The sequence below is a fragment of the Tupaia chinensis genome, unplaced genomic scaffold (assembly GCF_000334495.1).
Source record: "Tupaia chinensis unplaced genomic scaffold, TupChi_1.0 Scaffold000581_1, whole genome shotgun sequence".
In the NCBI taxonomy this organism is placed as follows: domain Eukaryota; kingdom Metazoa; phylum Chordata; class Mammalia; order Scandentia; family Tupaiidae; genus Tupaia; species Tupaia belangeri.
Window position 1 is genome coordinate 146,570 of NW_006160097.1, and position 12,619 is coordinate 159,188.

Consider the following 12,619-nt stretch of genomic DNA (forward strand, 5'->3'; position numbering starts at 1 on the left):
TTTTTTTTTTTCAAAATCTGTTGTACTTGTTTCAAGGTTTTAGCTATTTGTCTATCTATAAGTATCTCTCTATCTCACATTTTTTCTACAGTTGTGTTGATATTTATATTTAAACACTTCTATTAGCATGTAATCTACTAACCAAATAAAAGGAAAAAAAGGATGAGGAAAAAAAATGAAGGCTGGAGAAGGAAGAGGACTGTGCCTTCGTATTTGTACAACTTTCACAGAGACTAAGAAAGATCAAAATTGATACTGAGTAGTTGCCTTAGGCCGTATATAAAGTAAAAGTAGTACCTATGGAACTAAAAAATTTTTTTCTTAAATCAACTGCTTAATTTAGTTACACAAATAGTTATGAAAGATAAAGGAAGTTTTTTCTATAGACCATATGTTCATAAACATCTGACTTGATACACACAATTGGTTGTAGTGAGAACATATTTCATCCCTAGCCAAAGAAGTGAGTAGAAATATATTGATCACTTTATTTGTGTGTTATTAACAATTGGAGATCAGAATGGAAAATCTAGTGTATATCACATGTTCAGTTGCCAACAGACAGACAGGTATGTAAATTGTAAAGAACTTAAAAGATCTTCCTCTAAAGGAGAGAATAGAGAAGAAATAAAAAGCCTTCAGAGAGAGGGTACAGTCTGATACATGATTTAAGGGGGAAAATCCTTTTTCTCATTTTCTGAGATATGAGTGGGCATTAACCCAGGATTGGATTTTGTATGATAACAGAAAATGAACATTGTATTTTACTCATTCAATGGACATAAGGGTACAGCCTAAAAAGGCCTTTACCCTAAATACCAAGCTGTGCTTGCTCAGACTTTCTGAATCATTTTGCTAAGGTGAAAGTTGAAAGTTTAACAAGCTTATTTAGCTTAAATTGTAAGAAATTTATTTGGCAGTATGTCCTCTTTACCAGTATAATGATTAATGTCATAAAAATTCACAAATTTTCCTCACTTTTAAAAATTATTTTTAGAATTTTAAATTTAATGTATTATTATTATTATTATTATTGATTTTGACCAGAGAGAGACAAAGAAAGAAAGTGAGTAATCCATCCTCCAGGTCCAGGACCCAAACTGTGATCAGCCATGTAGGAGTCCAGAAGCCTAACCACCATGACACTTGCTGGTCCTTCTCAGTTACTTTTTAATCCTAGCTCCTGGTAGGCCCAGCTTGCTTTTGCATTGCACTAATTCAAAAAGAGAAGCTGGAAATGAGGAGGTTTCTGGCTTTTATAAACCCATACTCTTCTAATAAGCACAGAAAAATGTGATAATGTTATTCCAACATCACCCATTGCTAGTTCTCAAGTATCTAACAACAAGAACAGTAAATCTCAGTAGCAAGTAGTATACCACAATGATTGAACACTCAGATGCTGGAAGAGGCAAAATTGAACTCCAATTACACATCCACCTGTTGGGTTTTGCATTAAAAAGGGGGGGGGGAGCAGAAGAAACAGGTAGCACAGTAGGTAAGGCTCTGAACTCCCACCTGGCTCACTGCAGTTGTTGCTCCAGACCCTGTGGCTTGAGAATCACACTAGGCTGTCTGCATGCATGCAAGCCTAGAATCCTGAGACGAGAATGGACGAAAAGTGATTGTGTGTGGCTATCCCCACTGGAGGTGATTTCCTTTCTCTGTCTCTGGAGAAAGCATGCACCATAAGGCAAACCTCCAGAGCCCCTACCCCCAAAACAAAACAAAACAGCCAGCAGCATGTGGTTGAGGCACCCAGATCCAACATGGCAAACTGCATGGTTTGAGTCCTAGACCTGGAAGCTTAAAAAACAAGCTAGGTGCATGTGTTTACATTCCCAAAATCCTGAGAGGAGAATGGAGAAGAAGAGATGGCAGTGTAGCTATCACCTTTGGGGGTTGCTTTCCCAGTTTCCATCTCTTTCTGGTAAGCACACAAGCTCTATAGTGAGTTAAAAAAAAAGATTAAAATAAATAAATAAAAGGATGCTATGTATCTGGTAAGACAATATAAATATTGAATGAGATAAAAGTGTTTGATTTGTGACAGTTTAGCTGATGTTGATTTTCTAATTTTATTATCTTAATATAGAAAAATATATGAAAAATATATTCGACTTTCTGATTTCATAAGCAGAGATAATAATATATTTGTTGGTATATGGCAATCTGTTACTTTTTTCTTGATATCTCTCTCTGACATGCTAAAAAGAACCTTGATTTTCAACTTAATGGATTGTAAGCTGTTTTCTAGACATTCTTGTCAGTAATGGCCAGTGAAATTGTATATAGAAGGGTCAGGTGACACTTTCCAGGACTTATTTTTAGAGAAAGAAGATATTGTCTTTATTCTCTTATCTGATCCTCTTGATTAGAGCTTTATTATTATTACTATGATTAGTTTTTTTTTTCCAACAGGCACATACACACACTGGACACACACGGACAGAAAGAAAACACTCCCAAGGAGGTGCAGTAATGCTAGTCTCTTCATTTTCCCCTCCTTTCATGATATACACCAATTGTGTTTCTCAAGCCACCAGGTCTGGGACTCAAACCACTTGAATGATCATGTGGAATACAGCCACCTTAGTCACCATGCTACTGGCTGGCTCTTGTTTGGAGCTTTGATATGATCATTAGTGCTAGCCATTATTTTGGATCAGGAGGATGAGTTCTTGCAAATTAATGAACCACAAGAGTCCATGGCAACATCAACCATACCATTCAATCCTGGATAATTTAATTCCAAGTTCACTTTCTATAAGAGAAAAAATAAATTCAATCTTGTATATAAGGTGAAAGAGAAATGAACATGTATCTTTTCTAAGTCATTCTTATTTTGTTCTTTTTATTTTTTAGTAATATGCTAATGTAATCTAAATCACTGCCTTATCATTCTCAAGTTATCCTCCATTAGGAGTAACTAGTAGATGCCAAAACCCAGTAACTCCTTAATAGCTTTTGCTCTAAAAATAATTAAAGAAAAAAATAAATTTTAACTATTAAGAACTTTTTTTCAAAATTAAATTATCTGTCAAAAGTATAAAGAGATTTGTTAAATAGATTTTATCCTTTTGCAATAGTAATGAATCCTAAGGTAGATTTTTTTTTTAATTAAGAAAAAAAATACAGAAAAATCCACCAAAAGCCCATCAACTTTGTATATATTTATTGGTTTTCTCTGTTTGCTCAGGTTTAAAGTAAAAGGTTTGTTTCTAACTATGAATAGTTCAGAGTTGTTTCTTCAAAGATTGCAAATGTACTTGTTTAGTGTTTTTCAAGCCCAGATGAGGGGACAAGAGAACATATTAAATTTACTTTAGTTTTACTTTGTAAAATTATTTACTCCATGGTCTTTGGAGCATAGGGAATGAGTGATGAATAAGAGCAATATTTGTAGGAACTTTTACTTATTATTTCTTTGTTTATTATCCCAATTTATTTTACACATTCAATCATTGTATGCCAATACAACTTGTAAAATGAGCTACCCAACATGAATACACTTCATAGAAGCCCAATTGAAGACATAAACGTTATCATCAACAGACAATCCTTCATTCCTGTTTCTCCTTTCTTCTCTATTTTTCTCCTTGATTCTTTTCTGCTCACTTCCCCCCATCTCCTTTTCTCTTCCCACACCGTCTCTAGTATCCATAACAATTCTCCATGCGTCTATATCCTCCAACCTTTCAGTTTCCTCCATAGAATGTGGAGGTTCAGTATATATTAAGTGGAAACATACAATGTCTCTCCTTCATAGTCTGGCTCGCATCACTCAACAGTAAATCTTCCCTATTAATTCACTTTCAATCAAAAGTCAGGGTCTTGTTATTTTTTTGTGAGTATTCCATAAAGTATATGTGCCACACTTTTACAAACCATTCATCAAGTTGCACCTGCTGAAGTTAGCCAGTATTGCAACTCCCTTAATTTACTTTTTTTTTTTTTGAGAGAGAATTTTGATATAGGACACATGCACTCACTGGAAAGACAATGAGAGATACAGAAAAAGTGGGAAATCATTCCTCACAGGGGATGGCCATGCCACAACCCCTTTCTCTTCCATTCTTCTCTAAGGATTTTGCTTTACTTCATGTACTATTCACGATATTGGGCTTATAAAACAATATCCCAAACGATATGCTTTGGCAGGCTGAGCACTTTTAAAAAAATAATTATTAATGGATGTAGGTACTTCACAGAAAGAGAGACAATGGGAGACAGAGGGAGAAAACATCCTTCAATGGGGAGTGATCATGCCAAAATCTCTTCTCCTCCATTTCTTGATTTTACAGGATTTGGGGCCAGGACATACACCTTGTATGCTCTTTAAGCCTTCAGGTCTGGCATTCACACCATAGGTTGTTTATGTGAGATCTGGCTCCCTTAACTGCTGGACCATGCAGTTAACACAAGCTGAGTATGAAAGAACTGCCCCTCGTGCCTAGAGCAAGGACTCGGCTGAGGAGAACTGTTTGCAAGGTCAACAGTTTTACGAGTTCTGGACCTCACCTCTATTGTGTTACTGCAGTGGCCTGCACTCAGTTTCTCTGCCATGGGCCTTATTGCCATATCCCAGTACCCCATAAAGGCACCCCCAGCCTTACTATAACTTTTACAATAATCCTGAAAGAATGCGGATCCACTAAGGGGACAGCTGCGTAGGGCAGCAGCTGCAAATAGGAGTTACTCCCATTGTTAGACTCATCCCACCCTCCTGGAAAATGTCAATAAAGAATGCTACATTCACTTCTCCTACTTGGGATTACATAGATAAGCTTTAAAAAGGTCTAGGTTAAAGCTACTAATGGGCGAAGGATCTCAGTAGCCGGGAGGGGCTCAGGGACTCATCCACGAGGTGCTGTTACCCCAAAGACCATAAGCCACCCTTACTCTCAGGACAAGGGAAGATTGCCATTCCCCAAGGCACAGTCATTGTGTAGATCAGTATGTAGAGGGTCCCAAGTACACAGTAATCTTTAGCTACTCACAAGACCGCATTCCTTTCCTATATAGACTCACTCTCTTAGCTGTAGACTACCCCAAAGATAACATAGGTATTTTACTTTAGTATATACTAACCTTGTCTTTACTAAACCAGACAGGATTTATTTCTAGGCTCTTGTAATTACTGCCACCCTAGCCTGAAGCTGAAGTTCTCAAAAGCTGACCTGGGGCTCAAGTTCTCAAGCCAATCTGGGACTAAAGTAATCAAACTAGTCTGGGACTGAAAATTCTTAGAAACCCTCTCATCCAAAGACCTTCCCTGGTAATCAAAATCAAAGAAGAAGAAGCACCCCAAAATTATGACTGTTTATACCTAAACAAAACAGACATCATGTTTTATGATTATTGTTCCTATACTTTGAATGCCTTTACCTTTTGGAGTAAAATCCTTCACTTATTTCCCCTCACCCATCCTTCCCCTGTAGAATTCCTTCTATAATAAATATGCATGACTCCTGGCCATCAGGGCTGCAGTCCGGAGTTTACTCTGGCTGTAGCCAGCTAAGAACATGCTAAAGGACATGAGGTCTTAGTCTGATTCCTGTTCACCCTTGTCGCCTTCCTGTGCACCCACTCCGGCAGGGGTACGGCTCCCAGCACTTAACCACTAGGCTGTGGAGCCAGCCATGATGGGCACTTCTGAAGGAAAGGACATGAAAAAGCCTCAAAAAAAATGCTTCAGAACCGAGGACTTCCTTCCCTTCTCTGTGTCTCTCCTACTGCCATGCCCCAAGCACAAAGAGGGCCTCTCTGAAATTCTCCTAGCTCACTAAGGAAACTTATTTTGAAAGAATGCAGTTGTCTTAAACTTCCTCCATAGCAATCTCATCAAATGTCCAGGAAAGATTAACCACCAGGGAAGAGATTAGAAGTCATCACTATATTCAGAGAATTTTATTTTTCTGAAAGCAGCTCCTAGGAATTACTCTAGAGACTTCAACTGCATAACATAGACAACCTCTGTTCATCGTGCAGTTCTGCCCTTGCCTCCTCCAGGAAGCCAGAAGCCTTTTTCTATTCTGTAGCTCAAAATGATATTTACATTTTAACTATCTGGTCCTTTATGTTTCATACTTTTGTGTATGAATCCCATGCTTGTGCATGTTAATACATTTGTTTTGACTTCTCTCCTATGATTCTATTATCAACTTTTTATTTTGAGTTTTTTGTTATAGGGCACATGTGCTCCCCAGAAAGAGAGAGAGAGACAGAGAGAAAGAAGGTGAGAAATCAACCCCAAAGGGGAGACGGCCACACTGCAATCCCTTCTCCTCTGTTCTCCCCTTGGGATCTTGGGCACGCATGCACACACGCCCGGCATGAGTTTAAGCCACCAGGTCTGGGACTAGGTCGACTACATGGGAATCCAGCGACAGCCATTATACCAGCTGCTGGTCCCTATTATCAACTTATTTCAACAGACTGAACACTCAGGGAAAAAAAGGAAATGTCCATTTCATCCCTACAAGGACAATTATAAGTTGAAAGTAATAATGTGGAAGCCCAACATCAATGGAGTAGCTCAAAATTTCCACCCTATGGGGGACCAGCAGATGACATAATGGTTATGTTGCTGGACTCCCACAGAGTTGACTGCAGTTCAAGTCCCAAGTCCGGTGATTTAAAACTCCTGCCGGGTCCATGTGCGTGTGTGCACAAAATTCTAAAAGAATAGAGGAGAAGGGATTGTGACATGGCCATCTCCCCTTGAGGGTGATTTCTTGCTTTCTGTCTCTCTGGAAAATGTATGCACCCTATTGCAAAAATCTCTCTCTCAAAAAAAAAAAAGAAAAACCCACCCTATAAATTCTTAGAAACCCTCTCATCCAAAGACCTTCCCTGGTAATCAAAATCAAAGAAGAAGAAGCACCCCAAAATTATGACTGTTTATACCTAAACAAAACAGACATCATGTTTTATGATTATTGTTCCTATACTTTGAATGCCTTTACCTTTTGGAGTAAAATCCTTCACTTATTTCCCCTCACCCATCCTTCCCCTGTAGAATTCCTTCTATAATAAATATGCATGACTCCTGGCCATCAGGGCTGCAGTCCGGAGTTTACTCTGGCTGTAGCCAGCTAAGAACATGCTAAAGGACATGAGGTCTTAGTCTGATTCCTGTTCACCCTTGTCGCCTTCCTGTGCACCCACTCCGGCAGGGGTACGGCTCCCAGCACTTAACCACTAGGCTGTGGAGCCAGCCATGATGGGCACTTCTGAAGGAAAGGACATGAAAAAGCCTCAAAAAAAATGCTTCAGAACCGAGGACTTCCTTCCCTTCTCTGTGTCTCTCCTACTGCCATGCCCCAAGCACAAAGAGGGCCTCTCTGAAATTCTCCTAGCTCACTAAGGAAACTTATTTTGAAAGAATGCAGTTGTCTTAAACTTCCTCCATAGCAATCTCATCAAATGTCCAGGAAAGATTAACCACCAGGGAAGAGATTAGAAGTCATCACTATATTCAGAGAATTTTATTTTTCTGAAAGCAGCTCCTAGGAATTACTCTAGAGACTTCAACTGCATAACATAGACAACCTCTGTTCATCGTGCAGTTCTGCCCTTGCCTCCTCCAGGAAGCCAGAAGCCTTTTTCTATTCTGTAGCTCAAAATGATATTTACATTTTAACTATCTGGTCCTTTATGTTTCATACTTTTGTGTATGAATCCCATGCTTGTGCATGTTAATACATTTGTTTTGACTTCTCTCCTATGATTCTATTATCAACTTTTTATTTTGAGTTTTTTGTTATAGGGCACATGTGCTCCCCAGAAAGAGAGAGAGAGACAGAGAGAAAGAAGGTGAGAAATCAACCCCAAAGGGGAGACGGCCACACTGCAATCCCTTCTCCTCTGTTCTCCCCTTGGGATCTTGGGCACGCATGCACACACGCCCGGCATGAGTTTAAGCCACCAGGTCTGGGACTAGGTCGACTACATGGGAATCCAGCGACAGCCATTATACCAGCTGCTGGTCCCTATTATCAACTTATTTCAACAGACTGAACACTCAGGGAAAAAAAGGAAATGTCCATTTCATCCCTACAAGGACAATTATAAGTTGAAAGTAATAATGTGGAAGCCCAACATCAATGGAGTAGCTCAAAATTTCCACCCTATGGGGGACCAGCAGATGACATAATGGTTATGTTGCTGGACTCCCACAGAGTTGACTGCAGTTCAAGTCCCAAGTCCGGTGATTTAAAACTCCTGCCGGGTCCATGTGCGTGTGTGCACAAAATTCTAAAAGAATAGAGGAGAAGGGATTGTGACATGGCCATCTCCCCTTGAGGGTGATTTCTTGCTTTCTGTCTCTCTGGAAAATGTATGCACCCTATTGCAAAAATCTCTCTCTCAAAAAAAAAAAAAGAAAAACCCACCCTATCAATTGCCCTAAATTTAAACATTCATTCCAACCCCATATGTTATACTTTGTTCTTTTCTACTTTACACCAACAAAAAGCTTTTTACTTTTACTTCTACTTCATACATAACAAATCCGAAGTAGCCAGTATATCCTACATTTTGTAGAATTTTCCCACAATTTCTAACACAGAGTTTAACATTTTTCCAGATTATCAGAGATGATAGAGACTTTCTCTACAATTAACCATTTTGCCAGGAAAATAATACCTGTGAAACACTGTACAGAAAAGGTCAACTCTTGTCTAGTTTGAATGAAAAAACCCTCAGAAAAGCCTTTTCCCAAATGAACCATGTTACCCTCTTCTATTTTATGGCATGAACCACGTTAATGAGCCACTACTTGGCATGAGCCAGGTAAGTTCCGTTTAGTATGCTATTCTGTGTGCAGCAAATCTAGTGTTACTGTGTAGAGTACCGGACACTTTAGAAACTCCCGATACCTCTTTACTAAATGGCAAATTGAATTAATACATTTTTAGTAAATCTGATGTAGTAAATGCATATTAAAGTGGCGATTATTATAGGAAATTTAACATTTTGATTTAAAAAAATGTGTTTTCCTGAGGTATCTGGGAATAGAAAGAGTACATATGAAAAATAAACTTGGTGCTGTGTACATTGGTTGGGAATGTACATGACCGGTATTCTATCTAGTGAATATTCATCCTCAACAATTACATACGGATCGATTGGTCACCAAAAATGCCATGTGCTGATTAAAAAATGGAATATGCAGTACAGCTGAGTTTCGGTAGGAGAATTGGGCCTGAGATGTTTCCATGGTACAGTGGGTCTACCCAAGATGCTTTAGGTAATGAAAGGGCAGTATCAGCTTTGGGACTCCTCAGCCTTCCAGAAGCTGTATAAATTGTAATTCCTAGTTGTCAATATTCTTAATGTAAATGCATACCAAACACTTTCCATCTTTTATCACATTTAAACATTTCAGTAACTCTCTGGAAACTGTGGTTCTATCCATGTACTGTAAATTTAGAAAAGTCTTAGAAGAATTAAACAATTTGCCCCAAATCAAGCAACCACTGAGAGTTGATGCCAGGATTTGAATTAAAGTATAAATGGAAGGTATTTCTGCTGTACCCAAACCACAGCAATGGTATATCTGTGCACTCTTGTTTTTTTCTGGCTAAAATCCAGGAGACATTTCTGTGAATAATGAAGGAGGCAAACAAAGAGGGAGAAATGGAGTTTAGCTGTGTTTGAGCACAGGCAGTGACCAAGAGCTGAGAAGCTCACCACCAACTCCCTGAACAGAAATTTCCAGCACGTTATATACTATTATACTTCTTGTTTTCCTGTTGTTATCTGTAACATAAATTTAGCTAGTTCAGTGTTGCTCTCACCCTCATTATTTTCCTAAAATTGTTCTGCATACTGTTTCCTTTCATTGTTTTTGACATTTATGACACTGTTTTTGTTCTTATGGTCACACTGACTCTGTTAATTTGGATTTGTGACACACAATCCTAGATTAAGGGAAGGTACAATAGATTTAAACTGTACTGTTTAACAAAACAATCTAAACAAACGTGAGTAATGATTATGGTAAAAGATAACATTGTTGCACTTTTCCCAATTTAATCTGTTATATTATATCCCTTGAGCAAACATTCCTATCTCTTCAATATTTCTCACTTGGGCCCCTGGTCCAGTTGCATTCTTGTGATCACTGTCTAAAGCAAGTGGCTTAAATTTCCTCTTCTAAGCAAACAGGTTTATTTATGATCTTATAGATTACATTAGTTACAGATGCTACAAGCACCAGTTAAACATTAAAGTATAAGAAAGAGGAATAAAGTAAAGCAAAAGCAAAAAAAAAAGGTTAAACATTGTTTGGTTTTTCCTGTTTTCTATTGTACTATTCCTAGTAAATACTTTTTATAAAATCTTTTTTTTTCTTTTGTATTTTTCTTTTTTTTCTTTTTCTTTCTTTTTTTTTTTTTTTGAGAGGTTTTCGCTACAGGGCACGTGCGCTCGCCAGACAGAGAGAGACAGAGAGACAGAAAGCGAGAAATCACCCCCCAGGGGGATGGTCACGCCGCAATCCCTTCTCCTCCATTCTCCCCACGGGATCTTGGGCACACACGCACATGCGCCCGGCGTGAGTTTTAAGCCACCGGGTCCAGGACGCAAACCGCGGTCAACTACGTGACAGCCATTACGCTAACTGCTGGTTCCCCCTTTTACAAAATCTTGAGACTAGATCAGGATTAGAGACATCATATTCTCTAGGCAAAGACTTTGGAGCCAGATTACTCAGGTTGAAATTCCAGTCCTATTATTCCCTATATCTGCATAAGGAATAAATATCTTAATTTCTGGGTCCAGCAAATGGCGTAATGGTTACGTTGCTAGACTCCCATGTTGTCGACCCCGGATTGAATCCCAATCCCGGTGACTTAAAACTCATGCCAGGTGAATATGTATGCGTGCCCAAGATCTCTAGAGGAGAGTGAATGAGAAAAGATAGTGGCATGCCCCCCGGGGGGGGGGGGGGGCGGGTGTTATTTCTTGCTTTCTGTCTTTCTGTCTCTTTTTTTCTCTGGGGAGTGCACACATCTTGCACCAAAAATCTCTCTTAAAAAAAAATCTTAATTTCTAAGTCCCTCGAGTGGTTCATCAGAAATACTGATTAATAGGATTTCCCAATATTTTTGCTGTTTTGAATCAAAACTAACTAAACCCTCTTTGGATGTGAGTTCTTGATTAGGGAGTTAAATTCACCTATAATATAACACATCAAAACTTAAAAATAGTCTATCCAAAATACGTTAAAATGAATTAGACACCAGAGCCTTGCCAAATGTTCCCGACACTGAAGTTTCCTGTTACACCTAAACTTGAAATCCTCAATCAGCATGTCTGATGCGTTTGTTTGTTTGTCTAGCTTCAAGATTAAGCTATTATCAATTTTCATTTCACTGCTCGCCACTCAGCATGTAGCCTGTCCAAACACACAGAAGAATTACAACACAGGCTGCAAACTAAAGTGAATGTAAAAGCTCTGAATAAAATGTCTAATCTAATATCAAAATAGTTATTTATAATTGATTTTATTTTGATTTTACAGGAAATAGAAAATCATCCACTATTCAATTGATTCAGAAATAAATATTATTTTTACTAAAATATTGGAATAGATGTAGCTCAGAGATCATTTGTTTTTCTTTTCCACAAAGTTTCTTCTCAAAGATTTCACTTACAAGAACTCTGATACAGAATTTCAGTTCCCATGGTAACTTTGTTTTATTTTAGCAACACAAAAAAACAGACATAAAACATGTATAGATTCAGTTGCCCGAGATTGTACCAGTTTCAACCAATTTTTACTCAAACTGTTTTCTCTACCACCAGATATAGCCTTTTTCATACACAAAGTCTCTCCTTGTACTCACCTCTTAACGTGCTTTGCTATTGTACAAGAATAGCCAAAAGATGGCAGATAATGCATGTATAATAAAATGCATATATAATATATATTATATGCATATACATTTTACAGTCAATGACAGCCTCATTAATTCAACTAACAGAATCAAATCTTTAGACTCATGTTTCATTTCATTGCTCATTTATCTCTTTCACTTTGTCATAAGTATTGCCAACTATTCCATAACATACTATGTTCATTCTTTTCTTTATTTTTGCAATTACCAAACTCTGTCAAGTTCGTATTAGCTCCTGCTTCACTATTAGCAATAAATCAGTAAGCTTAGTTTTCAAAATTCAGGTTAACTTGCCATATCTCCTTCCCGAATGATTTCTACAAATCACGGACAGAGAAGACTACTGGTCTCCCCCTCTATTAAAGTTATTTCTAATTTTTTAAGCTATTGACACTTTAGTATTTTAAGAATTTCAAATATCTATTTTTTAAATATCTATCAATTATTTAAAAATGTGTATAAGCCTATGCTTCTAGATGCAAGAAGATAATGTCAATCAAGCTAGCATCAGAAAGTGAGTATCTCTCTGTCACTCCCTGCTTTAGTCCACATGTGACTCTGTTGAATCCTCTGTCTAAAGGGTATCTCCATCCCAAATGGGACACTGCTCTTGTCAATTTCTTTGAAATGTAGGCCATGTCTCTCTGGATGATCTGCTAGTTCTATCTTCCCAAAGTGCAAAGTGAAGTCAGTACTTGAGAACATAAAATGTA